Source organism: Tinamus guttatus, unplaced genomic scaffold (genome assembly GCF_059628265.1).
Source record: "Tinamus guttatus ecotype Peru unplaced genomic scaffold, ASM5962826v1 Tinamus_guttatus_pri_ptg000308l, whole genome shotgun sequence".
In the NCBI taxonomy this organism is placed as follows: domain Eukaryota; kingdom Metazoa; phylum Chordata; class Aves; order Tinamiformes; family Tinamidae; genus Tinamus; species Tinamus guttatus.
In genome coordinates, this window is record NW_028288842.1 from 4,968,344 (window position 1) to 4,994,735 (window position 26,392).

Below are 26,392 nucleotides of genomic sequence, written 5' to 3' on the forward strand. Positions count from 1 at the left end.
GAGATTGTATATAAAAATATTTGACAGTTTTTGCATGCTGAACTTCAGAAGTAGACCTAATTTGATGTCTGAAAACGACCTATATTTAACCAAAGCCTACCACAACTTATGTCCTGTTTTTAAATGAAACAAAATAAAAACTGGCAGAATTTCTTCTCAGATGGATAAACCTGCTCCTTGCAGAGCTTGCAATGCAAACATTATGGCAGGAGGAACCTGAAAGTAAAACAGACTTCATTGTTCACCCTGTAAGAAACTGAAGCTGTCGAAAAGGAGAAAATAAACAAGGAAATGCTGACAAGTAAACAGGCTCTAAAATCATCTAACAGAGATCTATTCGTAAACTAAGTCTGGCATGAAAGTACAGGCAGACCAAGGACAGTAAAATAATTCAAAGAGCAGCAGAAATAAAAATAATTAAGAAGGATAGCAATTTTGAACATCCGCAGCACTCAGGCAATTTTTAGGAATTTGACTCAGATTTAAGAAACTTTTTTACCGGTATAAGTAAAATGGAATATGTTTTGCAGTAAGGGCTTGAATTATTAAAGTTCCTGTCTTGGCCTTTTATCAGACTTTTTTTTTCTTCTTTTGAAAGCTTCCCTCCCCTGTCTCCTTCTTTTGGGAGGTATTTTATTGGTCTACTTAGCATGACTTTTCTAAAATGGGATTGTGGTCCAGCACTTTAAAATGATAGTTTTTTTGAATGTTTTAGCAAATGTCTTTTTTTTTTTTTAATATATGATTTTGTGGAGGTTCCAGGTTTTCTGCCATTCTGCCCATTCCTAGCAAAATGTTCAATCATCTTAACTGATGAGACTCTAAAAAAAGAGAAACGTGTTTATATGTGTATCGTGAATGTGCCTGTGGTGTGGTGTATCAGTGGGGAAAATGGTATTTGTAGTGATTTTGGAAGTAGCTCTCCACTGAATATTTTTCAAAATGCAAATTTCTCTATTATTCAAGAAGCTCTCTCAAATGACACACACAGAACTCTTGTAGAGTTAGGAATCAGGATTTTTGTTTTGTTTTGTTTGCTTGTTTGTTTTTATTTGTGGCTTGATGTCCTCACCTCATGGGGCGAGAGTGTCTATTATTTTTTTCATCCATGGCTGTTGTTAAACAGGCTTCACAAAAACATCAGACTAAGTGATCTGTTATTTCTTTTGACCTTAGCCATAACCCTTTCCTCTTTGCCTTGCAAAGAAGCTTTTCCCTATGGACATACCCATCCGCTTCTGTAAGGTAAAAGGAAGTGAAAGCTGAACTGAAGTTAATTTTGTTTACTGGAGGATATATTTGAATGATTAGGACCAAATTGTGAAGTAAATCAGTGTCTGATGACTTGAATTCTTTCTCATGCTTCTTCACCTTATGAGCATGCTGCGTTCCTTACCTCTATGTTCTTGCTTTGCAAATTTCCTAGGGTGCGTTGGTGGGCTGGCACAGAGACTAAAGGAGCTAATTACAACTGTTCAGAATGTTATGGATAAATGATTAAAAAAATAACAGTGTGAGAGGGAAAAAAGAAAAAAAAAAGCCTTCCGGACTATTATTAATTTCACAGAGCAGCAGCGGTGCTAGATCTGTTCATTCAGGTAGCCAGTTCTTTTACTTATTATTGGGGTGTGTGTGTGCTTTTTCAAGACAAGGCAATGGTGCATTAATTGAGCTTTTTTTTTTTTTTTTTTTTTCTCATGAAGTCTGGCTAAGCTGCACTTATTTGGATTAAATAGAAGCAAAAATAAAACTTGCATTGGTTCAGGAAGTTTGCTTTGTGGTTCTTTGGAAAAGAACATTCTGTCTCCTCTTTACAAAACCCATACAAACAGTAATTTGGCACAGATGCTGTTCTTTGTAGATACCTTACTTTAAATTATCTCTTGGTCATTTTGCAAGATGAAGTGTCACAGTTCCTCTTTCCTGGATAAATTCTGACTTGTATATTTGTGCTTTCCCTTTGAAAGTCACATCTGCAGATTTAAATGGGTAATATTATTAAATGTTCTAAACACTGTTTGAGATCCTGCTAGTGGAAAAAAAAATGAACAAGACAAATGGTGTATGTAAATTGTAGAATAGCAAGCAATGTTTATAGAATACTACTTATTCAGAAGTGGTTATAGCTCATTGTAGAAATGACCATGTAAATATGGCTTGTTATACTTGTTGATATTACTGGAGAAGTATATATAGAAGTACAGAGTAGCAGTAAAGCATCCATGATCATAAGGAATATTTCTTTAGCTTACAGCTCAAGAATGGCACACAAGCTCTGTGGCAAGATGTCATTTTCATTTTGTTTTAATTTTTTTAGGGATATTATTAAGTTATTTTGGCTTACTCTCAAAATCAGTAGTGAGGGCAATATATTTTATGTGGGTGTATAAGCCATTTCTCATATGTGAAAATTTGGCATGAGCATCTGGAATTATGAATAAAATCAGGGAATGAAACATGTACTGTGCAACTTTAATCAAACAGAAATCTCGAGTGCCCTCTTTTGATAACCTATTCAGTGGGACCAATTACAGGGGATCTTGAGTGATGTTGATGGGTTATTGGTCTGATTCCCTGAGTGGCCTTAATGCCTATTGACTTGAGCTCTTAACCAGAAGGGAAATGAAAGTTACCTTGTACCTTGTAGGAGTCAGTCCTACATATAGTAAGTAATATTCCCAAAGAGTGATAAAAACAGACATAAATGCTCTCTGAATAAATTTCCGCTGTAATAAGTTTGAAGTGAAGGTGAAGGTTTATAGACATATTGGGAAGTAATTTGTGAGAAAAAATCTATATTAAAAAACTCCCTAACTTTCCACTTCCATACATTTAAATACAAAGAGTAAAATACAGATCACTGTGTTTCTTATCTTCCTAGCAAAGGCTTTTTCCTATAATTAAGAAGGCATGAATTTTTTAATTGATGCCAAATCCAATCTGAGCCACCCACACAATTATTTCACCCTTCCCTCCACCTCCCATCACTATCTGATATTTTGTTTGCACAGTCATTATTCATTAACTGTGTTCATGTCCAGGGCTCCAAACAGTGAAATCATGTTAGTGAGGAGGAGCTCCGAGACTCAGGAGTGAAATCTGTGGGGGTTTCTCTTCTGTTTTTCGTTGCCTTTCAAAGCAGAATCTCAATATCCATTGCAAATTTTGGAGAGCTAAGGAGCTTTAAAACAGTGAATGCGCTAGTATTTGATGCTTTCTTTGCTTAGCAGAATTCTTCAAGTCTTCCACATTGCTCAATAAAATCAAATTCTCCATAACAAGCTACACAAATCACTACTGGAAACTTTTTTTTTTTTTTTTTTAGAATGTGTATGTTCATGTGTGTATACATACACATTATAGCTGGGCCTATTCCCCTGTCTTCAAGCTTTATAGATCAGCCTGTTTCGTTAGAGGTAACTTTCTACCGTATTCCCTTTTTCCTCTTTGCCATATCCTCAGGCGGCTGAGTCCACCCTCTTGCTTTTTTTGTTTGAGATGCATGCATGCAAAGGTCTCTTTTGGTATGTTGGTTTTTTGGTTTGGTCTTGATTCTTCTGGAATCAACAGCAACTCTCTTTTATAGACCCATGCTACTGGCAAGCATTGAGCTAGTAATAGTACATGGCTCTAACCAGTGCTTTCTCTCTCGATGTTTTGGAATTTCATGTTTTTGACAAAATTAGTTGGTCACTAGATATACCACCTCTATAATCTGATTGTGTTAGTTAGCAGCTTGATAAAGTTCACTATATATAGCTCAATAAATACTTGAATATATAGCTCAATATACCACTTCATATATGAAATATACAGCTATCAGATCAGATAGATTGAATTGATCTATTGCTGCTTGGCCTTTTACTATATGGACTTGTTACTCCCAATTCTTTGCTCTCTTTTATGTCAAATTGATCTGCATATTTACATTATTTTTTAAATGGATTTATCTTGAAACAAAAGACATCAGGTTTGTGGCTCTGTGAGGGATGCTTACCTCCTATAGAAGGTAAGCTCCTATAGAATGCAACCTCCTGTAGAAGTCACAGAATTGGGACACTGTCAGGTTGATGTCCCAAAGAGTGCAAATAATAAGAGCATACAACCAACACTGGAACAGGTTTAGTAAAACTGGATGGACTAAGCTTGTCTGAAATCTGGAATGCCAGATTCAAAGTTGAGGGGTAGCAGACATTTGTGGAAAAAGTGGGAGAATCCCATAATGGTCCCTTTCAAAATTTGCTTTCTCCTCTGCCTCTTGGCTTGTTTTTCATATTAGCCTCCCTTTTCTGCCTCCCGAGCACTGCCTTTCCCTTTCCCCATCAGGTCAGTGTTTATCAGTGTTTTCTCCCAGAATGAGTGTGCATGGTGCCATGTCCATTGGGGTTGGGTGGCCATTCATGGTCCCACAATTCACGGACACCTACTGCCCCATGTACCTCTGTTGTGACACCCACCACACTACCTGCTGAGCATAAGAAGCATTTTTTTTTCCCCCCTGCATTAAAGATTACAGTTCTTCTGTGGGTTTCCACTAAATCTGTCTTGGACAGATTCAGCTATAAGGGATAATGTTTGTTCCGGTTGAGTTTGCCGCCGCCTTCTTCTGCTGAGTGCTTCATCTCCATCACATTATAGATTTACTGCTGCGCCGTTGAGGAGAGATGCAACCCAGTGTGTCTTTGCAAGCAGGCTTTAGAATGGATGTTTGCAGGTATCCAGAACATGAAGCCCATTAGCTGCACTTTTGAATCCTTTTGGATATTGTTGGCATTTTAGTTCACGTCTGGAAGCAACAGATGATCCCTGAACAGAAATATCTTTCTAACCACAAATATCCTCCTCTCTCACAGCACGGAGAAATCAGATTTTAAATGTCACTCCTTAGCAAGCCTAGCTGGTGGCATTCAGTACAATTGCAAACCCAAGCCCGTTTCTTTTTTGATTTATTTTCCAGTGAAGAGTTTCCTTGTGGGCAGCCTGCTTCCAAGCACTTCCCGAGAGGAGATGTCAGCCACTTGAGCCGGATCGAGCAGTGGAAGGGACGGCATCTACCAAGGCTGCAGCTCCCTTCCCAGGCACATGGCATCCGCATAATTGGTCACTGGTGAGTGGCTCTTGGACTTTGACGCTCCCTTGCTCTCGCTTCGTAACCGACAACTTCTAGCAAACACGGAGTCCCAGGACGCAAAGATTTGATTTTCTGTCTTGTTTTTCCAGAAGGGCGGCTGGTGAGTTTAGTGAAAAGGAGGCTGGTCCACAGTGCCAGCTAATCCTAGGAAATCCTTCCTATTTGTTTGTATGTTTGTGGGTTTTTTCATTCCCCACCCTCTTGTGAAGGAGGAACTTCCTGGTGAGAGCAGACTTTCCATCTGCGGCACTAGGTGTGTTGCACGACACCTTATGGAAGAACTCCTTTAATCAAAGAGAGGTTTCGTGCCCTGTGCCTTGGTCTGAAAATACAAGCTGTGGGGCTCTGATAACAGCAGCAGTGACTGGCTTTTGGCAACAAGGGGAGGATTAAAAATGAGTGTGTGTGTGCGCGTGCGCTCCTACACCCCTTCTCCAGCTGAATGGAAAATGAAACTCTCCAAAGCCTTTTATGTAGCTGTGTCTTATTTCTCTCTCTCTCTCTCTTTTTTTTTTTTCCTTTCCCCCATCTCCATGTGGGTGTGCGCAGGCAAACTTCATGCCCAGCTGCCTTTTGAAGATGCTTTGTAAAGAAAAGAGTCTGCTTGCTTTGACCTCTCATGTCTGTCTTCAGTTCAATAATAGTTCTATTCTCTTTGCAAAAGATAATGGCTTGCACTTTTTCTTGCAGGGAGGGGAGGTGATTTTCATCAGTTCCTCCCATATGGGATTTTTTTTTTTTTTAAGTTTCCTGATAAAACAATAGCAATCTGCTGCTTTGAGCAGCTGAGATGCTGCGATTCTGTGCAAGTGAATACGTGGAGCGCTACCTTGCACCTCCTAACACCCTGCTTTGCCTGAGATGCTGCTGTGCTGGGCTGATTGCTGTTTTCCCAGCACTGTTGCACCAAGGAATTGTTAACGATGAGATGCAACCTGGCCTGCAAAACACATATTGACTATTAAAAACAAAAGTATGTTCCCCTTAGCTAGAGTTAGTCATTCAGATGCCTCTGTGCAGCTCAGCTGGGGTAAAGTAGGTGGATGGGTTTCCACTAAAACATCAATAGAACACAACTCAGCATCAGATACAGGATCTTTCTTTGAATATCGGATTTCGCAACTGGGGCTTTAAGCAAAACCACTCAAAGTTATCTTCTTGAGAGGATATAAGAAGCACCTCCTAAGGGTGGGTACTAGAAGGGAGAGATAAGCCCAGGGCTTTTGTCCGAGTCCCTCAGATTTTTAACCCATCGTTAGCAGCGGTCCTTGGCACATTTGGACAAAAGCTCCGAGGCTGATTCATCACCCAGCTGTGCCTGCCAACCTGACTGTCCGCAGGGTCTGATAATTTTTCAGACCTGTATGACTTTCAGTGTAATTCCGGCTTTATGCTGGAGGAAGCAAAGACCGAAGAGAAACTTGAGAATGTATTTCGGTGTTCAATAGTTTAATAGAGCCAAAACCAGTGTGTTTTAAATAATGGAAAGTTTGGAGCACCTGATTTTGCGCTGTGGTAAAGAATCCATTTTGCAGATTGCAAGATACCTGCCCTTAAGTGCACATTGTTCATTTATCACTGTTCTTCCTGCTTTGGGTCAAAGCTCTCTTGGGGATCGCTTGAAGGTGAGTACTCTTGCTTTACAAGACCCTTAAATAATGAAACAGCTTCAGTGCTAACTCTGGCAGCTTTTCAGGAAGAGTTGTTAAAATTGATATAATTATTTTTTTCTGGGTGAGTAGAAAAAGGGAAGGAAAGGTAGCAATAAACAATGTGTTTTTATTCAAAACTATTCTCTCGTGGGGAAATGAGTGTTTTCTCACTAGTATTTTCAGTTATTAGAAATTAGAGACCAGAGAGTTACGCAAAAGCCTCCTCATTTTGTGCAGATTCAAGGCTACTTGCTTTCTGTCAAACCTGCAGTCACAGGCTGTCTCACAACTTTGAATGCCAGCATGGTGGGAACTGGAAAAAAAATCCTTTGTACACTTTCAGTGGGTGGGAAAGTACCTCTGATTGTATGCAGAGGTTTCTTCCGAAAACCAAGATTGTCCAAGGGTTACACCATAAATTCACTGTACCAATAAAGACAGAGTCAGCCAACACCTTCTGATCACGTCAAGCAGTGACTGCGCCGTGACGTGAACCGCCGTGTGTGATGAATATGTCCTTCTTGCTAGGTTTGTCTCCCCCATTGTCCCTTCCTTGTTTCCGCACACATAAATCTGTGCCAGTTCAAATGCAGGGGTTTTTTTTGTTTTGTTTCTGAAAAAGCTGTGGTAATACTGTGTTCTTACAGTTTTTAGCTCTATCTGTAACCTGAGGTCTCACAAACAAAATTGTTTGCTGTTTCTTGCGTTTACACAATGCTCTTCCCTAACTACAGGCAGCCCATGCTGTCGCAGCACCGTTACATTGAAGCTATAAGCTGGTGCAAGTATTTTAGAGTTGGGTAGATGAACTTCCTCCCTCATTGCAACCCACAAAATTACAAACCATCATGAGCCCACAAGTGACGTAATGATCAGATATCAAAGAATGCCGTGAAACTTATGATTAGCTTAAGCTGTGTTTAAACAAAGCAAGGAATGCACTTGTTTGCAGATTTTTTTTCTTAGATCTGTGGAGTCACTAGGACTAGATGAGCATTTCCAGTGGTTTCGTTGTAATGAAATCTAACCTTTTTCTAACCTCCTCCCCACCCCCCACCCCGTGATGGTAGTAAATGGATTTAACCTCTGATAAAATTACTATTACCTGCTCCTATCACCTTAGTTTTGTGTTTAAAAATTAAATTCCTAACAGCCATTGTTTTCTAACTGTGTTTCAAAATGTTCCATTGCTCTATCTTTTAAGTCTGAAAGGCAGGGAAGATGTCTTCCATTGCCAACACATGAAGACATGGAGACCTTATTGCTTGGCTTGCCTGGGGACATTGCCTATGCTGCAACACGAGGTCCAGGTGCTGGGAGTACTCACAGCTTGTCATTATATGCAATGCTTTTTCCTTTTTGTGGCTGTGGAGGTTTAGAACTGATCTTATTCTCATTTCTGGAGTGACTCAGAGTGACTCGAGTCCGTTGTGCCTGGATGTGGGGAGTGCAGAGGTGCCGTTCTTTCAATTTATGCTGAGTTCGCAGTTATTTTACTGTCTCAGACAGCTTTTTAGAGCCTGTATCCAAAATCATTGAGCTCCTGTGGAGTGAAGGAGGCGGTGAAGGAAAGGAGTGGTGGGGAGAAGAGGAGGAAGGAATGGGGCAGCCCTCCACATGGAAGATGGTGTCTGCTGCCTGCAGGCGCTCAGCAGGCTTGTGTTTTGGGTGTAGGTGGGATGCTTTTTTGAAGGTTGCAAAATAAAAGGCAGGTTGCATTCCTAGTATGGAGGGAAGGGCGCAGGGAAGGTGTGGCAAGGGGATGGTATATTTATATAATGAAATACTGCGTTTGCTGAGCCCTTCGCTGGAAAGATTTCTACATTAGTACCTTCTTCTAGTACCCTTTTAACTCAAGGTGTGGGAGGGATTTTTTTTTTTTTTTTTTTAATGTTCACTGAATACAAGTGCATCCGTTTGCTGCTATGGGCGCACACGCCGGGCTGATGAAAATTAAATGAGCACGTGAGATCCGGTTCCATAGAAATAAGCCCCCTGCGGGGAGCAGGCGCCGAGCGCCCTTGGTCCGCCTGTGTCCGGGAGGACGGGGAGCTGTTTGCCTTGGCCTTCACCTCTGTTTGGAGAGGTTGCTGTGGTGATGAATAGCCTGGGCGCGCGCGCACCACGGTTATTGCTTTATGTATAAAACAGCAGGGACGGTCACGTGGCTTGTCGCTGCCTGCCGCCTGTTCCCCAAAATTGAGTTAAACAAGGAGAACTGCTGCCTTCGAGTCCGTTCTCCATGAGATCTGCAGCCCCTGGCTTTGCCGCCCTGCCTGGACCTGAGCAAGGGGAGTACATAGGGAAATGCCCTTTCCTCTCCTCTGTAATAGGAAGCAGGAGAGTCCGAGTTAAATGAAATTCCCCCTCCCCCCTGCCCCATGCCAGTGTTGCAAATAATACTTTTATATCTATCCATATAGTGCCTTCCTAATCTCCATTTATCTATAAATGCTACAATAAAGAGTACCATAGCTGTAAAAAGACTGTGTTCTTCACATTGAGATATGGAAGTGTGAGCTAACAGCTGCACAGTGATGCAAAAATAAGCCTGAATATATACATATATGAATGTTTTGCATTTTTGAGATGTGACTTAAAACCTTTGTGAATTCTCACTGGTACAAGTATAGTTTGAGGGCACAGTTGTCTGAAGGTGACGTTATAAACATCACTTCTACACAGTGAATTGCCTTCAAGAAAATCTTGGAAATTGTATTCATTTTTGATTTCTAGTATTGCTTGTAGGGTTGAGAAGCAAAGACAAGCAAGCAGGGCACTAGTGAAACATTATGCTTTTTAGCAAAATATAGATCTTGCTTTTCTGATCTATAGTTTCCCCCTGAAACCCAATTGAACTAGTGGGAATGAATTACCACCAGAAGCAGCTCTTGGGGCACTTTCTTCCCTGTGTATTGCCCCTGTTCCTAATGGCTATGAAGTGGCATCATGTGTAAAACTTGCAGCAGGTTACAGGGAAAAGAAATGTCTCTCTGAGATGATCCACAGCCCATGACAAATATGGCGAAATTAAAATTTCTACTTTGGCAATTTCTTCTTTTTTCTTTTTCTTTTTTTTTTTTTTTTCCTCTTCATAAATGCATGTGTTATTCAGTTCTGTGGCAGCTCTCCATCTCCTAAATGGGAATAACAATTCCTGGTGGTTTCATGTGTGAGGCTAAGCACTTCCCAGGTTGCATTGCTCTTGATGGAAGCAATAGTGAAGCTTTGAAGAGGAAGAAGAAAGCTTGCTGATAGCACTAGGGCCTCTTGCGGTCTCTGGAAGGGGAGGAGGTCATGGCAGAACCCTTGCAGGACTGACGGGGCTCCTTGCTGAGTTCGAGCAGTCACAGAAATATCCCCAGCAGATCTGTGAAACACGTTGCCTTGAAGCTTTCACTAGCACAGTCGAAATGATCTCAGCTCTCTTTTGGGGCTCACTTAGTTAAAATCACCTTCACAAAAGATACATTTCATTATGTCTACTAACACCTTGTTCAAGCTCTCTTCTTGGATTTTTGAGGATGTGGACCTGCAGTTAATAGAATAGAGCCAGCATTTACAAAAATGGCAGTATTTTTACTACCATTTGTACTTTTGTGTTTCTTTCTTACTGGCTCGTTCTCCAAGGCTTACAATGGACACCTACCATACTTCTTCAAATCTGTTTGTTCTGTTTCAGGCTGTTCGTTTGAAAGATTTTGTGATGAACGAGTTTACTGTACAAGCGTGTGATTAGCAGCAGCTGTTTGTAGTCGTGCTTTAAATTGAATCCATCTGTCAGTGGGCTTCTTAATGTGTAAACTTCATGTTGTCAGGAGAGCTGACATCAGAGGATTATCCGGGTGCTGTTTGCCAAAAAAAAAAAAAAAAAAAAAAAAAGTGGGAAAAAATCTAGAGGGAGTGGGCTCGAATGATCTCTGGGATGCCCTTGGAGTTTCATTTGTAGTGCTGTGGTTTCATCAGGTGAGAGGTGACTTATAGTGGTTGTCTAGGATTTTAAAAGTGACGTACAGGTAGGTGTTCAAATACAGGTTGTATAGGTGGTATAGACAATTTGGGAGAGGAATTGAAGTAACCTTTCTAGAAACCAGTACCTGCAGCTTGTGTGATCGAGATGGCTTTTTTTGTGTGTGTGTGTAAGGTTGTTTTGTTTTATGCTTGACCTTTCAATGAATCTTCAAATCTTCATCACTTGATGGTTGTTAATTCTATGCAAAAGCTGGTTCCTACTAAGGCTCTTGATAAATTAGAGAGGAGATAGGAAACCTGGCTGACTCTTGGGCTGCTCTATGTGCCAGATCAGCAGTTCAATTGACACTAAATTTAGTGTTGGCAGAAGCATAAAGAAGAAAAAGACAAAAACCCTCTGGCTTTATAAACTTGTGTTTTATGTCAGCTGAAGCCAGTACACTGTCTTTAAAAAGAAGTGTCTCTTGTGCTGAGGTAAGGCAGAAATGTCTTAGCTTTTTCTTTTAGTGTATGTAAAAAGCAGCATTGTGTGTCCTGGAGTCTATTGTTGTTCTACAACTCTTTTTCCCTCTCTTTATAATACTGGAGACTCATTAATGTATTCCACATAGAGACAGTGAAAATTGCACTTTGAGTAAAGATTGATTGATGTTGGCTTGTGTCAAGAAAACATGGCTGGCAGAAGGAGTCAATATATTCTCTTTTATTTTTTTCCTCTGAAATGCGTTGTTTTTTCCTGTGTATGTTTAATCAGGGAATTTAGTGGAGAAATAGAATTGCTTTAATGCTGACAGTATCTTGTTATCTCTTTAAAATAATATCTACTAGAGTTAAAATATAGTTGTTGTCATCTGGTACTCATGGAACACCCCCTTGGGACTTTGGACTGTAAACACATGGAATCTGTAAAATCTGTCACTTGACTGCTTGAATTTAGAAGTCTTCCTAGCTAAGGGCTGGGCAAACACTGCATGTCATTACATAAATATACCATCCACTTGGAATCTGCTAAATCTGAATTAACTGAAAAAGAAAGTTTTAACTGCTTTCTTCCTTGCCTGCAGCACTTAGTCAAAGGTTACGTGCGTCTAATCTCCAGGCAGTACATGCTCAGAAACCTCCTCCTGTTAAAAATGTTTGATTGCATGAGGTATGAAAGATGGGGATTACAGATTGCATTTTAATAAATGGCTGTGAAAGTGTTCTTTACCTGGCCTGCAGTTATAGCTTGTTCCTGGAAACAGAGCTGTGAACCCATAAGGTACAGGCAGTGCTAACTGAAGAGCTGTGTAGTCTCTGTGAATCCCTGCAGTGCCTGGGGAAGGCTCAAAATTGTGATAGCTGATCCAATAAACAGCAAGACATTTCGGTATCGCTAGCAGACAAATTTTCATGTAGGCCAGTCCTAATAAATAATTTGATGGAGGCTTTATTACGGCTCCTTAGTTTGTATCGTAGGCGTTACAGCTGAATCTGAAGTAATATTTTCTTTCCCTTGGAGGTGGAAATTTCTTCCATTTTGTATTTATTTTGAAATTGTATATGGAAAATTCTGCTGACATACAGACGTGTGATGTAGTATTAAATATAGTACTAAGCAGTAAGGTAAAGGTGAGCTAAAGGTGGCATTAATTTGTCCTTCACTTTGGATACTTAATTATCAAATTTAGTTTTAGCCGAGATACTTTTTTTATTTCCATAGTCAGACAAAACTGATAAAATTGTACTATTGGAAATTATGCTTTGGGAAATGAAAGTGGAACTTTTCACTTCTTGGTGGAATGAGTCTTGTGGGTTGCGGAGAAGTCACTGCAGGTTGCCGCTTTGAAATGCTCAACAGGTAGCTAAAATTTGAGTTACAGCTGTATGCTCTTGTGATGCTGTGCGTGTTTTTTAGAGAGGAAAGACATAAGCCCGTTTCCTGTATCCTACCATCGCTTTTATTGCACGGGCAATATGTTTTCAGTCACTAAGTAGCTGCCTGAGGAAGGATCTGGTGTTTTCTTTGAGGGGGAGGAAGCATTAAGAGCACACGGGGCCTTTTGCTGTTGCTCTTCTTGCAATTGCTCATCCAAACACATGGACTGTTCAGTAAGACGGGGCAGGGGTGACTGAGTCATACTCCAGTTTAAAAGAATAGCCACTTTCTGGCTGACGTCATTTAAATTTTGCTTTCCAGTTGCTCTGCAGTTAGGTCAAGGCAAACCAGCATAACTGGGTTTTGTGGCTAATGCTGTGTTTTGAGGCTGGATGTGTGGCAAGGCGTCTAGTACCAAGTTCTTGATACCCATCTGATTTCATAGCAAAAGTCTTGCTATTACCGCGTGAGTCTTGCATAAGTTATGCAATGTTTACACGGCATAACAGAGCTGTATCCTTATTTTGCCTTACATAACTGAATAATGTTTAGGGCAAGGAGGAAAATGCTGTTGTGGACTTTGCTGGTAAATTGAGGTCTGATCCACCTAACAACTTGGGTTTTGCCTGTATATTCTTATCAAATAGTGCTGAGAGGGATTACAACATATTTCTGAGAAACTTCAGGAATCTCTCACCTCTCTTTGGAGGGGTGTGCAGCTAGTCGAAACTACTAGTTGGCATAATAAATTGAAAAACTTTGAATTATAGGCATATAAAGTAAATAAGGAAATGTGAGTTCTTTCTTGGAAAGAAAGGGTAAAGTTCAGGTGCAGCATTGATAGTCATACAGTTTTATAGCAGTTGTCTGTAACAGATTGGGTTTAAGTTTATAATGAGAAAGGGTTTCACTTCAGTTTTAGGTATCATCCGTGCTTCAGTTTTCACAGTGATCCCTCTGCAGGGCTAAGAAACTGTTTTTATTTTTCTTCTTTCTGAAACTCTTAGTAAAGGTCACAAAGATGATCTTCTTTTGACGTGGCCAAGTATCAAGTACTAGCTGTTAACAAATGTAAAATCTAAAACAAATGAATCAGACATTTGATTCATGATTAATTATGTATTGACTATTCTTTCCTGCAGGAAGGCATTTTTATTGCAGTCCTCACTAATCTTTTTTGTATGCCTTTTAAAAAACTTAGAGTATTTCTTTTTAGGTGTTAAATTGTTTCTCATTCTTATTTTTTTTTTGCTGGGAGAAGAAGAGTCCAAAGGAAATCCAAATCAGAACTCTATTTATTTATTATTGTCTCTTATGTGAAAAGTAGTATTTTATTTTGAAGTAATTCATTGTTTACTGGATACTATTAATTGAAAAAATAGGGAATTTTTCAGAGTAACCACCAAAGGCATTTTTTTATGGCATTTTGCTCATCATCACTCATAAAGATGTCTTTACCTTATCACTCTAAAAAGCATATTAATTTGTTTTTTTTTATTTATTAATATAGAAAGTACAGTTACTTAAGAGGCTGCTTAATGTGGCAGAGTTCTTTTTCTCTGTCATCTCTCACTATTTTTTCTTTAGGTGCTCCATGTGTTCATGTATATGTGATCAACGTCTCTGCTTGATTCCCTTTGCTGGCAGAGAAACTCAGATGAATGAATGAGGGAAATCAGCAAAGCCTTTCTGACTTTTTCTTAAAGACCACTTCTGAAGCTCATGTTTGATCCTTTCAGTCATTCTAAGCTGGAAGAGTTTGTAAGGTCTGTTGCTATTGTAACATTTCACCTTTGATTTGAGCTGTTGCTGTGTGATCTGTGCATTGCCTTAATAATACTCAGGTGAGATCGGTGGTTACAGCTCTTTTTAACCATCGCTTTAGGCCTTTGGCTTTGTTCCTAAAACTTGTGCGGCCTGGAAAAACTAAACTAAGATAGGCATGTGCGTCCTCTCTGACTTTCTGTTGCTTCTGATGTATGCAAAACCTGCCACTTCTTCCTCTAAATTGCTCTGTCCTTAGGTGTTAGGCACTACATTTGCAATTGAAATAACAGAGCGTGTCTGTGTGTCATTAATAGAAAGTGTGAGGTCAACTTTGTGCCATACTTGGAAAGCTGCATGTATGTTATAAGATTACATAATGCCCCAATATGTGCAAAAAGTTCATGTAGAAAATGAGTTTGACAGAAGTCTGATAGGGGTTTAATAGGTGCGGTTGAAGTGTTTTGGCACTTTAGTGTGATACACATTAGTGGCTTTATGTGCTTGGTGTTCCTTATCTTGCAGTGCTCCAAAATATATACATTGCTTTCTGTTCCTCCTCCCTCCTCTCCTTTTTTATCCCCCTCTTCTTCAAAGCAGACTGGAAATTGTAACCCTGAAATTCCTATTACTTTCAATAGGAGTTCTGTGTGTTCTCTGTTCTACCTTGAAAATCTGTCATCATCTTTTTTGGTCTTTATTCTTGATTTGCATGCTTAAAAATGGCAACAAGTTAGTATATGCATATGCATTTTAAGTGTTTGTTGCTAGTGTTACCACAGCATAGTAAAATTGACCTTGGACATACAAGGTCAACCTTTGAAAGGACTGTCTAGATATTTGTATTGTAAAGTTAAGCTCCTACCATTAAAATACTCAGTGTTCTAATCCTTTAATACTAAATTCCCAATTCCTTCAAGTAAACTAATGCTGGTACTGGTTGGTACATGGTGTAGCCATGCTTCTCCCCTATTACAGCTGTATTCACCATTGTAAACTTACAATGTAAGTGGATAGATGTTGCTCAGAAACAAAGTAAATCTTTACTTATTAAATGAAGGTTAACACCCTTGAAACACTCAGTGAGGAACTTCATAAAATATGTTAACTCTCAGAGAAAATGACACCTCTTTGCTGATATGCACTAAACTACAAGGGTTACACACTTTTGTTTAGTTTGTTGACAAAATATTCAGCTCAGGCTGATCTTGAGGATATCCTGCCTAAGTATTTGGATTTTGTCCCAAAAAAAGTGAAGTGCATCACTTCTAAGACTTGTTATATGCTGAAAAATATTAGAAGTAATGTGTAGATTCTCAAGTAGATACTGTGGTAGATAATTTTTTGAGTTTTGTATGAATGAAAGTGGCTTAAATTTGATCTTCATGCCATGTCTTTATTGGGAACAAGCAGGGACTGTTCCAGTTCATTCAGGTTGGAGGAATTAAATGCTGAGATAAGAATTACTGAATCAATCAAGAGTGACTCCAGTTGAAAAGCAGAATGAGACAAATGTCACTTGCCTATATAAAAGCAACTTTATTTAGATAGGAATCAATATATCTGTTGTAAAGATCTTGTGCAGAAGTGATTCTGTGCTCAAACATCTCTAAACTGATGCAGAGTCTTGGGGAAGCCCCAAAGCTATTTCTGCACCTTTGTTTTACTCTGTCCTTGGCTGCTGTGGGAGCAACTTCTGGCTGAGCTTGGAGCGAGTTAAATGTCTGGTAGTGAATGGGAAGAGGGAATGTGAAGCCTTTTCTCTTTGTGCCTTTCTGTTGGCCAAACAGATGATTCAAGTGCTGTTTTCCCACTGACTTACTGCAATCATTGGTTTCAGGTGTAACCTTTACTTAGGACTTGGTCTGTCAATAGATACTGAGGGTACCTGCTGAGTTTGAAAGGAGGAGGAAGAGGAACCTTTTATAAGGTGTTAACGTGTAGCTGTAGCAATGTCCTGCCTGGAACTGGGGTTAGGAAGATGTGCCCTTCAGAAAAGAGTAGAGTGTCCCCAGCTGCCTGTGTGGACAGGTGTGGGACCAGGTTTGTGCTCTGGCCCATGTCCAGTGTCTCACAGTCGTTGCAGTGGCTCTGTGTCCACAACACTTGCTTCCCTCCCATGAAGTTTCTGTGGGTGTTGCCCTTTTCACTGCAAAATGCAAACTGAAAATGAGGAGTTGGGAGATAAAACATGAGGGTCTGGACCAGCTTTGTGCTGTCTGTAGAAGAAGGAAAAGTAGGAAAAAAGTAGTGCCCAGAGTAAAGAGTGAATGAGGAGTGCATGAGAAACTAGTGTTGCATGCTTGAGATGGCGTCTAGCGCAGGTCCTCTCAGCTGAGGACCTCGAGCACATTTCAGCCTTTCTTCTGCAGATACTGATAAATAGTTGTGACTCATGCCTGGAGAGCTGCTGCTTCATTTCTGTTTCACTGTGTCTGTGACAGTGACAGGTTGGAAATCAAGAAATCAAGAATCCCTTGGCACCTTAATTAAGAGTGCTGGTGTAGAGCGCATCTTGTGAGACCCCTTGTTGAGGATGCAGGCACAGACAGCAGCTCTGGCCTCAGTGGGTTGTTTCTGCCTGACGAGCAGTTGCCTGTTCCCTGCTTTTAACTATGTCATTTAGTAGGAAAATCAGTGACCTGAAAGTAGGAAGAACACAGCTGCCCATCCCCTAGGAGCAATGGGTTTACTGTTCCCAAAGAAGGAAATAAATTGCAGTGGATCCAGGTATGTGTGTTCTTAAACTACCTTTGTCATCTGTGTTTTTTCCAGTGTGCTTTTTAATGGGAAAACTTTGACTTAAAGTACTTTGCATTGCTCAGGTATGCACTGATAAAAGCCTGAGTCCAAGGTAACATATGACACCTTATTCAGTCTAAATCTTACAGTAGTCCAAGAACAGAATCGCTTTTCAGAATGTGCAAAACATGTTGTACTCTGATCTGCTGCCCTGGAATAAGGGGGTTACAGCTACGCTCACCTGTTCTCAGTAACCTTGTGTTTGCCTCAGATGTTTCCAGTTCATTTTCCATCTTTCTCATAATTATTATTCTTTTAAGATTGCCTGTTGGGCTGAGCTTTGAGGAGTGCTGCACATACTACTGCTTTGCTGTTTGCAGAGGAGGAGACGCTGTCTGTCTTCACACATGGCTGAACGTCTGGTGAAGACAGACACTTCAAGAGGGCTTTAAAATGAATAAATGAATAAAAAGGCTGTCAGAGGATCAGAGAAAATCATATTCAGGCTTTGGGAAATAGTGGGTTGCCTTAGATAACAAAATGATTGGCAGCTTGGTTGCCTTAGCTGTAGAAATAGGTTGACCCATAGATCTCCATGGGCTGTCTCCCACCTTGCCCTCCCTCTTGATGCATGGAGTAGTGTCCTGGTACTTGGTGCTGGGCAAGGGACTAGTGAAGGGGTGCCTGGATGTACAACTAAGGGATACTCCTGAGCACCTGCTCTGCTTGTGCAAGGGCACAAACAAAAATAGATTTAATTTAATTTGATTTAGATGGTGGTTTGCCTTTGTTTTTTATCACAAAACATGTGGGAAGAAAAGGCTTTGGGTGATAGCAGCTGTAAGTCTGGAAGAGACTAGTCTGCTCCAGAAGGTACTTTCTGCCTGCTTGGAGTGGGTGAACAGTAGGGATGACAGTGCACATTTTGCTTCTTCACTGTAGGCATTTTTGCTTCAAAGCAGTTTTGTTGGTGAAGATTGTGACAGCATTTCTAAAGTATAGAACAGACGTGAAATGCACAAAACACTAGGATTCACCAGAATTTTTTTTTTTTTTTTTAGAAATACCATTGTACAATGCAATTGTACTTATTTTATGGTGTCCTTCATGGATTTTGTAGAGATTCATTGCTTTAAGTCATCTAAAATGAATATTTATGATATATTTAACCTGGTACTGCCATCCATATGCTTCTACTGAGTTCTTGAATTCTGTCCTTTCAAAAGATATCAGCAGCTTAACCATACATTTAAATCCACACACTTAGAGACTCATGACATTGAAATTATTGAAAGTGCATAGAACTGGCTGGAGTCTTAATGTTGATTGATATAAAAAGATCAAAACACTGATAAGAGAGACTTTCAGAGATTATACTGGCCAATTAGCTGAGTTTAGTGAAAATTCCTTCATGGTGGGCTATGATGGTGTCATAATTTAGTCATCACAGTTGAATTACAGTAAAATAGAGAAGAGATGAATAAGGGATGTAGAATGGTAAACGACAAGAAAAACCTGCGTTTTGGATGCCTGGAATTGCACTAAAATTGCTGCTTGTAGGAAATTAGCTATCCTTTATTTGTTTGGTTTTCTTTGTTGATATTGAGTTACTACCGTGGGTGGAAACGGTATGCTTGGAAAGAAGCATCTTTGCTAGGAGTTATCTCTGTTTATAAGGTATTGCACTGCTGTTTATGGCTGTGTCCTGAATTCATGATAAATAGTAACATGAAAGGTCTCTCTCCATTGGGGAGCAAAGCAGGGTCGTTGCAGCACTGCGTTTCCACTCTAGTCAGCTCTCGTGCTTCTGGTGAGGACCTGGGAAGGCTTCTCCGTGCAGGGCCTCATCTTTGTCCTTCAGCAGGTGATGTTTACTCGTAATTTAAAAACAGACTTGTGGAAACCATGTGAACAGATGTGCAGAGCCAAAGAGAACGTGAAGGGGATCAAGGGAATTGTGGTTGAAACAGTCTTTTTAGGAATATATGATCAAGTAAAGCATCTTATCAATAAGGTTTAAACCTTAAGAATTTTTTTTTAATGTTTTTCGCATATTGGCTTACTGGTTTTCCAGTCCCCAGTTCTGTTAGGGAAAACAGGATGTACAAAATTAAGTCATAATTTAGGAGTCATGGAGAAACAGAAGCACCCTTTTTCCCCAGAACTTCCTTTTTTCCCCCATCCTATTTTTTGCCAATAAAAAGAAATAAAGATCTGTCTGCTCTTTAAAGTGACAAACCTCCTTTCAACAGTGTATCAAAGTGAAATATGTTGTTAATCACTTATGCATTTGGAATTGGAAGAAAAAAATCTGGTCATTCCCTTCTATGACCAGTCAAGGAATTAAATCTGAGCACTGAGTTGGTTTTGCTTCCCCCACATGAGAGAGAGGGAGAATATTACAAATCGGTGACAGCTTTGATGCACAAAGGTCAATACTGTAGTAGCTATCATGTCATATAAGTGGGTGTTCCCAAGTCTATTAACAACACCATGCCCTACAAGGCTTTACTTGCTGCCATTTCAGAGGGCAAAAGTTGGCTGGTGGCTGGAAACATGAAATATAGGTGGATTCTTATTATATATGTAACTCCTTCCTCCTTACCTTCTTTTTGATGAATAACCTTACCTTTTTTTTTTTTGGTGCTTCAATAAGGGGAGAAAAAGGTGAGTGTAAAGGAAGCTGCTTTGGGAAGTGGTGAGGAAGATGATGGCCACGATGTAAGATGTGGTATGGAAACAGAAGTGAAGAAGTCCTTAAAGTTTCCTAATGTGGTAGGTCGGCTGTGTGCTACGTTTGTAAGGTATTTTCCTTTTAATAAATGCAGTATGGTTCCAATATGGAAGATATGTCCCTCCCAAATAAATTTTTCAATCTCATTTAGAAAAACAGTATTTCTAATTATGGGCAAAGATACACAGCCAGCACAAGAAAGAACAGCAGGGCTGTGTTGGTGTAATGAGGCCCAGGGGTTGCTGTTTTTAGTACTGGACCAAAAATCTCAATGTGCTTCTGTGCAACTGCACAGCTACAAAAGCCAATTGTACAGGAGATGGGAGATAGGGAAATACCTTTACTTATCAGGTTAAACCTGCCAACCTCAGACAAGGAAACAAACAGTGAATTTATGGAACACTTACTGATACACCTTGAAAGTTTACCTCTCTGTTTTCCACTTGAGCCATAAAACCTGGCAAAAAAAAAAAAAAAAAAATTCTCGGTGATTCTGTGTGATACTACAGTGATACCATTAGATTATTGGGGTAAAAGCAGAGTTATTTCCCATAACTAACCTAATCCTTACCTGTTGACTGAGAGCAAATGCTTATAAGGCTTCATGTGAAAGAAATAAAAGCATAGCAAAATCATCCACCTCCTGTGGTCAAGGATGAGCTACATCTCATAATGTACAAGGCATCCAAGAAACCACATGGAAAATGTTTCAGAAAGCAGCCCTGACTAGCAAAGCTCTGGCTGGTGTGAGCCCTCGGAGCACAGGGACAGATAATCCTAAATCCACCCTGAAGTTGCCAGGTGGGGGAGAGAGATAGTCGAGGCTCTTTCCTATTTTGAAATAGTGGAATGGTAATATGCTTACTGTAACTTCTTACTGAAATATCGATTTATTTTGAAATAAATGTCATTATCTGAGTACTGTGAAAGCTGCTATAGCTGTTCCTTGTATGCAGATGGTTGGAACATGTAGGGGTACCACATGTAACCTACATATAGTCACGTCAATATATTAACTAATCTTTAAAAATAGATTTTTTTTTCTCATGCAAAAATGATTCATTCGAGGCCTTCAATTGCATCAACATGCATTGCAGGCCTGCAGTTATATCACCTGCCTGTTAATACCTTTCCTGGGACTCATTCTCACATCCCAAATCCCTGAGCAGCTCAAACAGCTGCCCCTATAATAAAGGCAGAGAGGAGGAAGTAGTAATAGTAATAAATAAATGCAAGAGAGGCAGCCTGTGGCAGAAATTTTCCTCCTTCCTGTAGGAGTAGCAGTTCTCCCCCAGATTACCCTGGCTCACAGACTAGAACAGGGCTGGAGACAGGTCCTTGTGGACATAAAGATGCAATCACTACCAAGTTAATTATGTTTGTGATGCTCTGCTGATGTTCCCCAGATAACGATGCAGCCTTTTATGTCAGGTTAACTAGAACATCATTTAATTCTTGTAGGAGCTTGGCATAACTAAAAGACTTGACTGCCAAAGTTGTGAAAAGCCAACAATTTGAGAGAATTTAGAGTTTTTGGCACACAATAAAATAAGCCAAGCTACTTAAACTATTTGACCTAAAGATTCAACAAAAAGAAGAGCAAATTCTTCTGATCTTCTCTGGCAACATTTGAAAGCATTTTCAGAATAAGGAAAATACTTTGTTGTTTTGATGTCAGTCATCCTCTTAAATCAGAAATATAGAAGGGATGACAAGCTCTGAATACAAATAGCAGGATAAAAACTTTAGTAGCTCCGTTTCTCTTCTTTGCCCTAAATCTTTATGTTGTTTGGTGACATGAAATGAAATGGTTCTGTCGTATCATAAGAATGTACATCATTACTAGTACAAATTGAGTGCTTTTAGCAATGCTTCTTTGGAAGAGAGATCATTTACTGGTTCAGTCTCCATGTCTGTTTGTTAAGATGAATTGTGGAGTCTGCTACTTTATTAAGTTTTTTTTCTTATTTTTATTTTTTGAAAAGGAGGAGAAAAGCTGCTGAGCTTAGAGTAAAATATTGTTTGACTTCTTCATTGGAAGTTTCAGGCTTGATATCATAATTTTGTGGTGTGCTTTCAGAGAAAGAGTGGTACAGAAGAGCAACACTGACTTTTAATGAGGTGGCAAGAAACATGCAGTCACTTCCAGAAAGAAATGTGGTATATGTGATACTTCATTAAAAAGAAATAGTTGCTTTTCAGGAGTTTCAAACTGGAATCATGCATGCCTGATGGTATGAAAACAACAATGAAAATATCAGCCAGGTTCCCCGTTTCCCTATATGCTTCTTATTTTTGAGGCATCCTTATCTGACTTCTAGGTTCTAAAGAACATGCACTGTTAATAACTATTTATTATAAATATTGTTGAAATATATTCCAAATTATTTTAAACTCTCATTTTCAGGCATATGTTTCCTCTCATAATGTTTCTAATAGCTCCTAACAGTTGTAGCTTGCCAGTTTTAAGTGCTGAAAACTTGCATGTTTCTTGTTAGTCATTGCTAACCAGTCCTGTAAAACATATTTTAGTGTTATGCCTTATGTATACCAGCGTACAGGGAGTACAGTTTGTTTTAGTTTTATGTTTTTTCTTCTGGCCCGTACTGTGCACTGAGTTGGTGTTTATGCATACTATATGTATATTGTCTTTTTATTCTATATGATACATATGCAAAATACACATATAACATAAATCTTTCGCAGTGAAAACTGGCAAATCTTTTTGATACCAACATACTTGCTTACTGATTTGTTGCTGTACTTTTTACCCTTTAAGGGGTAAAAAGTCTCTCTTGTGAGAAAAGCCCTTCAAGCCTTTAAGTTTGGAAAGCGCTTGTTTAAAAGCAGCTTTATAGGGCTGGAGTTTCCTTTTTGGCTCTGGATTAAACATTTGCCAGCACGGTAGAACAGGCTGCTTTGCAGAATGTTTTCACCTCATAAAGTTTCTGCAGACCAAAGCTTGCTCTGACGTGCTCTCTTTATCCCATTACCTGCTATTGAGTGGTGCAGCAGGAACTGTCCAGATATGTAATTGAAAATTAATGAAGAACTTAGCTCTATAGAAAATACAATAGAATTCAGTTTGCTTCGCTACAATGGCACTGATATATTTCAAACAAGCGTGAAAGTAGTAGACCCTTATTTATCTCCCTAGTCAGCAGCGATTACTCTTGACTGCACACCGGAGGCAGCTCTGCTGAGTGCAAAGGTGCCATTTTTATGTTGTTGTTTATCAGACCAGAACTGTTGCCTTTACTCTTAGTGTTCGTTTTGTACTCCTTAAAAAAAATAAAAAAAGAGAGAGATGCGAACTAATTTGAGGAGGAAGTACACCCAGAAAAGTACATCCACCTCAAGATTGTTTTTACAATTTATTTCCTTTATTTTTCTCATTATCTCAGTATTTATCAAATATGTTCAAAGACCACTTTTTATTAGCTGAAGCTGTCTGCAGGCCACCGTGGAACTGTTGGTTGAAATACGTCAGCTCCACAGAAAGGAAATAAGCTGGATTTTTATCACAAGAACACTGTTGGGTTTTCAGATGCTTCATTTATTTCTATCTTTACAATTCCACCTTTGTACATGAAAAAAAATTAATGACTATTTTTATCATTTTCCCTGTGGCCAGAACTACAGGCCTACTGGTAGTGTGTTAGCAAGTGAGCAAGAAGGTGTAACCCTGCTATAAATGAGCACTGAGCTATGAGCGAAACAGGAGCTACAGGGAATTAATTATATTATAGTAATTTTTTTTTCTGGGTGTTGTAAGATGTTGGGGATTCAGTGCTAATTGGTGAAAAGAAAAATTGCTACCAGCTGACCATTATGGGGGAAAAGGGAGGGAGAAAGAGGTTCAAGGATAATGAGGTGAACTTGGCTTGGTGTGAGCGGATGTTGAAGTGAGTCGAGATTCCCCTGCTGCAGTTTGCAGTGCTGAGTAGTTGGGCTTGTGGACTCCAGGACAACCTTTCATTTACATTATTTGATGTATACTCAGTGGCTCTTTGCACAGCTTCTTACCGTGGCTTTAGTACATACTTGAGAGAGTCAAAGCCAAACCATAAAAGAGTGCAGTAGCTTTTCTACTTAGAATTAATTTTAGGTTTGCTTTCCACTAAAATAGTTACCAGTGTATAGTTAAGGATGCATGTTGTTGGAAAAATGCTGAGGCTTGATAATCTGAAACTTTAGAAATCTCTGGAGCATTAAGAAGCTATCTGAAGCAGCTTCTGGACCACCGAGTTTGTGCTTTCTTGTGGAAGTCAGGAGAGATCCAAAGATGCTGGGAAGAACAACAACAACAAAAAAAAACAGGGGATCCTTAACCTTGAGCTGCAAAAGAGTGATTTGGTTTAGTGTACAAAGTACAATGGCAGTTTGAGGGGTATGTAAGGGTTTAGATTCCCATCTCTTTTGAGGGGAGTGTTTTTGAGATTGCTCATGCTAGTGTGGACTTGTCTTGCAGGAGAGGGTTGTCTTTGAAGGCTGAGGTGCTTGTTGTTGCAACTCCTGCATTTTCTTTCAAGTTGCAAGAATTAACCTTTTTTTTTTTTTTTTTTTTAATAAAGCTGTCTTTGCCTCCAGAATGTGAATTTAGTTAGGGAAACCAGATAGTGAAAATGGCTCGTCTCAGATCTACACTGACCTTCTCCCACCACTGAGGTCATTTGTCTGCTCTGCAGAGAGGAAGGGTGGAAGGAAGCAGGTTTTTGGTTTGCCAGCAGCTACTATAACCACCAGGGGTTTTAAGCAGCATGCCATTTCAAGTGCTTCAATTTGTTCAAGTACCTGGAATTTGCTCAGAATATTGCTTGCACTATTACTCTTGGTGGAAGCAAAGCGCTTATTTAATTTCTCGGTGTGAACAGCAAAACTTGTTCCTATCTTTTGGGCATAACTTCTAATGCAGTGCACTTTCAACACTGTCCTGAGTGACTGTTTTCAAGGGTATTGCCTTAAGACAGCTTCTTGTCTGTGGGAGTCATGACAAACTGTAGTGTAGGGTAGTCAAAACATTAAGTTGCGCTCAGCTTCTTTCTGTGGCCCCAATGTATATGGTAGGTCCAAAGAGGCAAATTCAAGCATATCTGGGCACATTGCGGTACTGTGATTTTTCAGTGTGTTTGGGTTTTTTGCTTTTTTAATTCTTTTTTTTCAGTGCTAATCCTGAACGTTGATATCCGTTTACAACCTGACAGATTGCCTGCGCTGCATATTAAATGTTGGCTCTCCGGTGCGCTGGAGAACCAAGCTCGTAATTCAATCTCCCTCCCCCGTGCGGCCCCTATCCTGAGGCCTCGGTGAAGGGGGCTGTATAAACAGCTGCAGCAAGGCTGTTGCAAACACAGATGTCTTCCTGAGCTGGGATCTCTGGGTCACCAGGGACCCTGCAAGCCGTGCTAACCCCGTCTGCAGGAACCTTGCTGTGTGTTAGCCAATTGGGCCATGCCACTGATCTCCAGAAACATGCTCTCCTGACTTCTGCTGGTCCATCCCACATCCACTGACCCCTTCTTACTCTGTGCTTCTGCCTTTTTCTGTCCCTGCCATGCTTTTCTTTTAGTTTGTCCCTCTTAACCATAGGTACCCTAAAAGGGCATTGAGTGCCCTTTGATTCCCAGATTGGAAGCAATGATCTTCTCAGATACCTTATTCAGATATAACAGGATGTAAGGATGGGACAAACATGGAGAAATTTACTTATTGTTGGTGGTCAGGGAGCTCCTTGTAGGTTGTTTGCTGAGTATCAACTGGCTTAAGGAGTTGCAAGCCAAGAGATAGGCAGAAGCTAAGGCTTCTCTTGCAGCACAATGTATTTGTGGTACTTAAATGGGTTGGTATTTAAAGGGTCTTGATAAATCACTATAGAATTGATAAAGCTTTAGAAATAAAGGCTCATATGTATTTGGGATGAATGTTATTTAAAATTCTTATTCTAGACTGTCTTTAAAACATTGAATAGCATTCCGTGGCTCTCCCTCTGACACAAGCCAGCAGCAAAATATTTACTGCTAAGGCTACACAAGTAATATGTAGGAAGAAAATCAAAATATATATATATAAAAGCTTGTCACATTGTACTCGCCTCCAATACTTTAACTTACTCTGTTCCTTTCTGCCTATTTAAAAGTAATTCAGTGGCATCATAGAGATTCCATTGGTTCACCAAAATAAAACTTATCTACTTTAATCTCAGTGATATTTTTGTATATATTCATTTTGTAGCTGACTAGTTACGTTGTTGAGTCACAGGACTTTCCTTCTTCATGTGACCAAGAACTGCTTTTTGCTCCTGCTGTCGTCACATAGCATAAACACACCATTGTTTGCCCAGAGTACTACGTATCCTACCAAATTTTTTGTCCTACAAATGGTGTTTTGTGGTCCAGTGCACACTAACTAGTAGTGCATAACATGACATTTTCTGTGACTTAGAAGAAGAATCATGTGCTTTGGGAACTTAAACCATAAATACAAGTCTGAACTAGTACAAATACAGACTGAAGTCAACCAACAAAGTGGCTAGATAACAT

The 26,392-nt window shown here is 39.8% G+C and overlaps 1 protein-coding gene across 3 annotated transcripts in view; it reads left to right on the forward strand.

The window, feature by feature from the left end:
- EPS8 (EGFR pathway substrate 8, signaling adaptor) overlaps window positions 1-26,392 on the forward strand; it is a 124,363-nt gene that overhangs the window by 28,184 nt on the left and 69,787 nt on the right. For all 3 annotated transcript variants that reach the window (XM_088528431.1, XM_088528433.1, XM_088528432.1), the window contains exon 2: window positions 4,958-5,107. The gene's annotated coding sequence lies outside the window, so the exon portion shown is untranslated. The remainder of the gene's footprint in view (window positions 1-4,957; window positions 5,108-26,392) is intronic.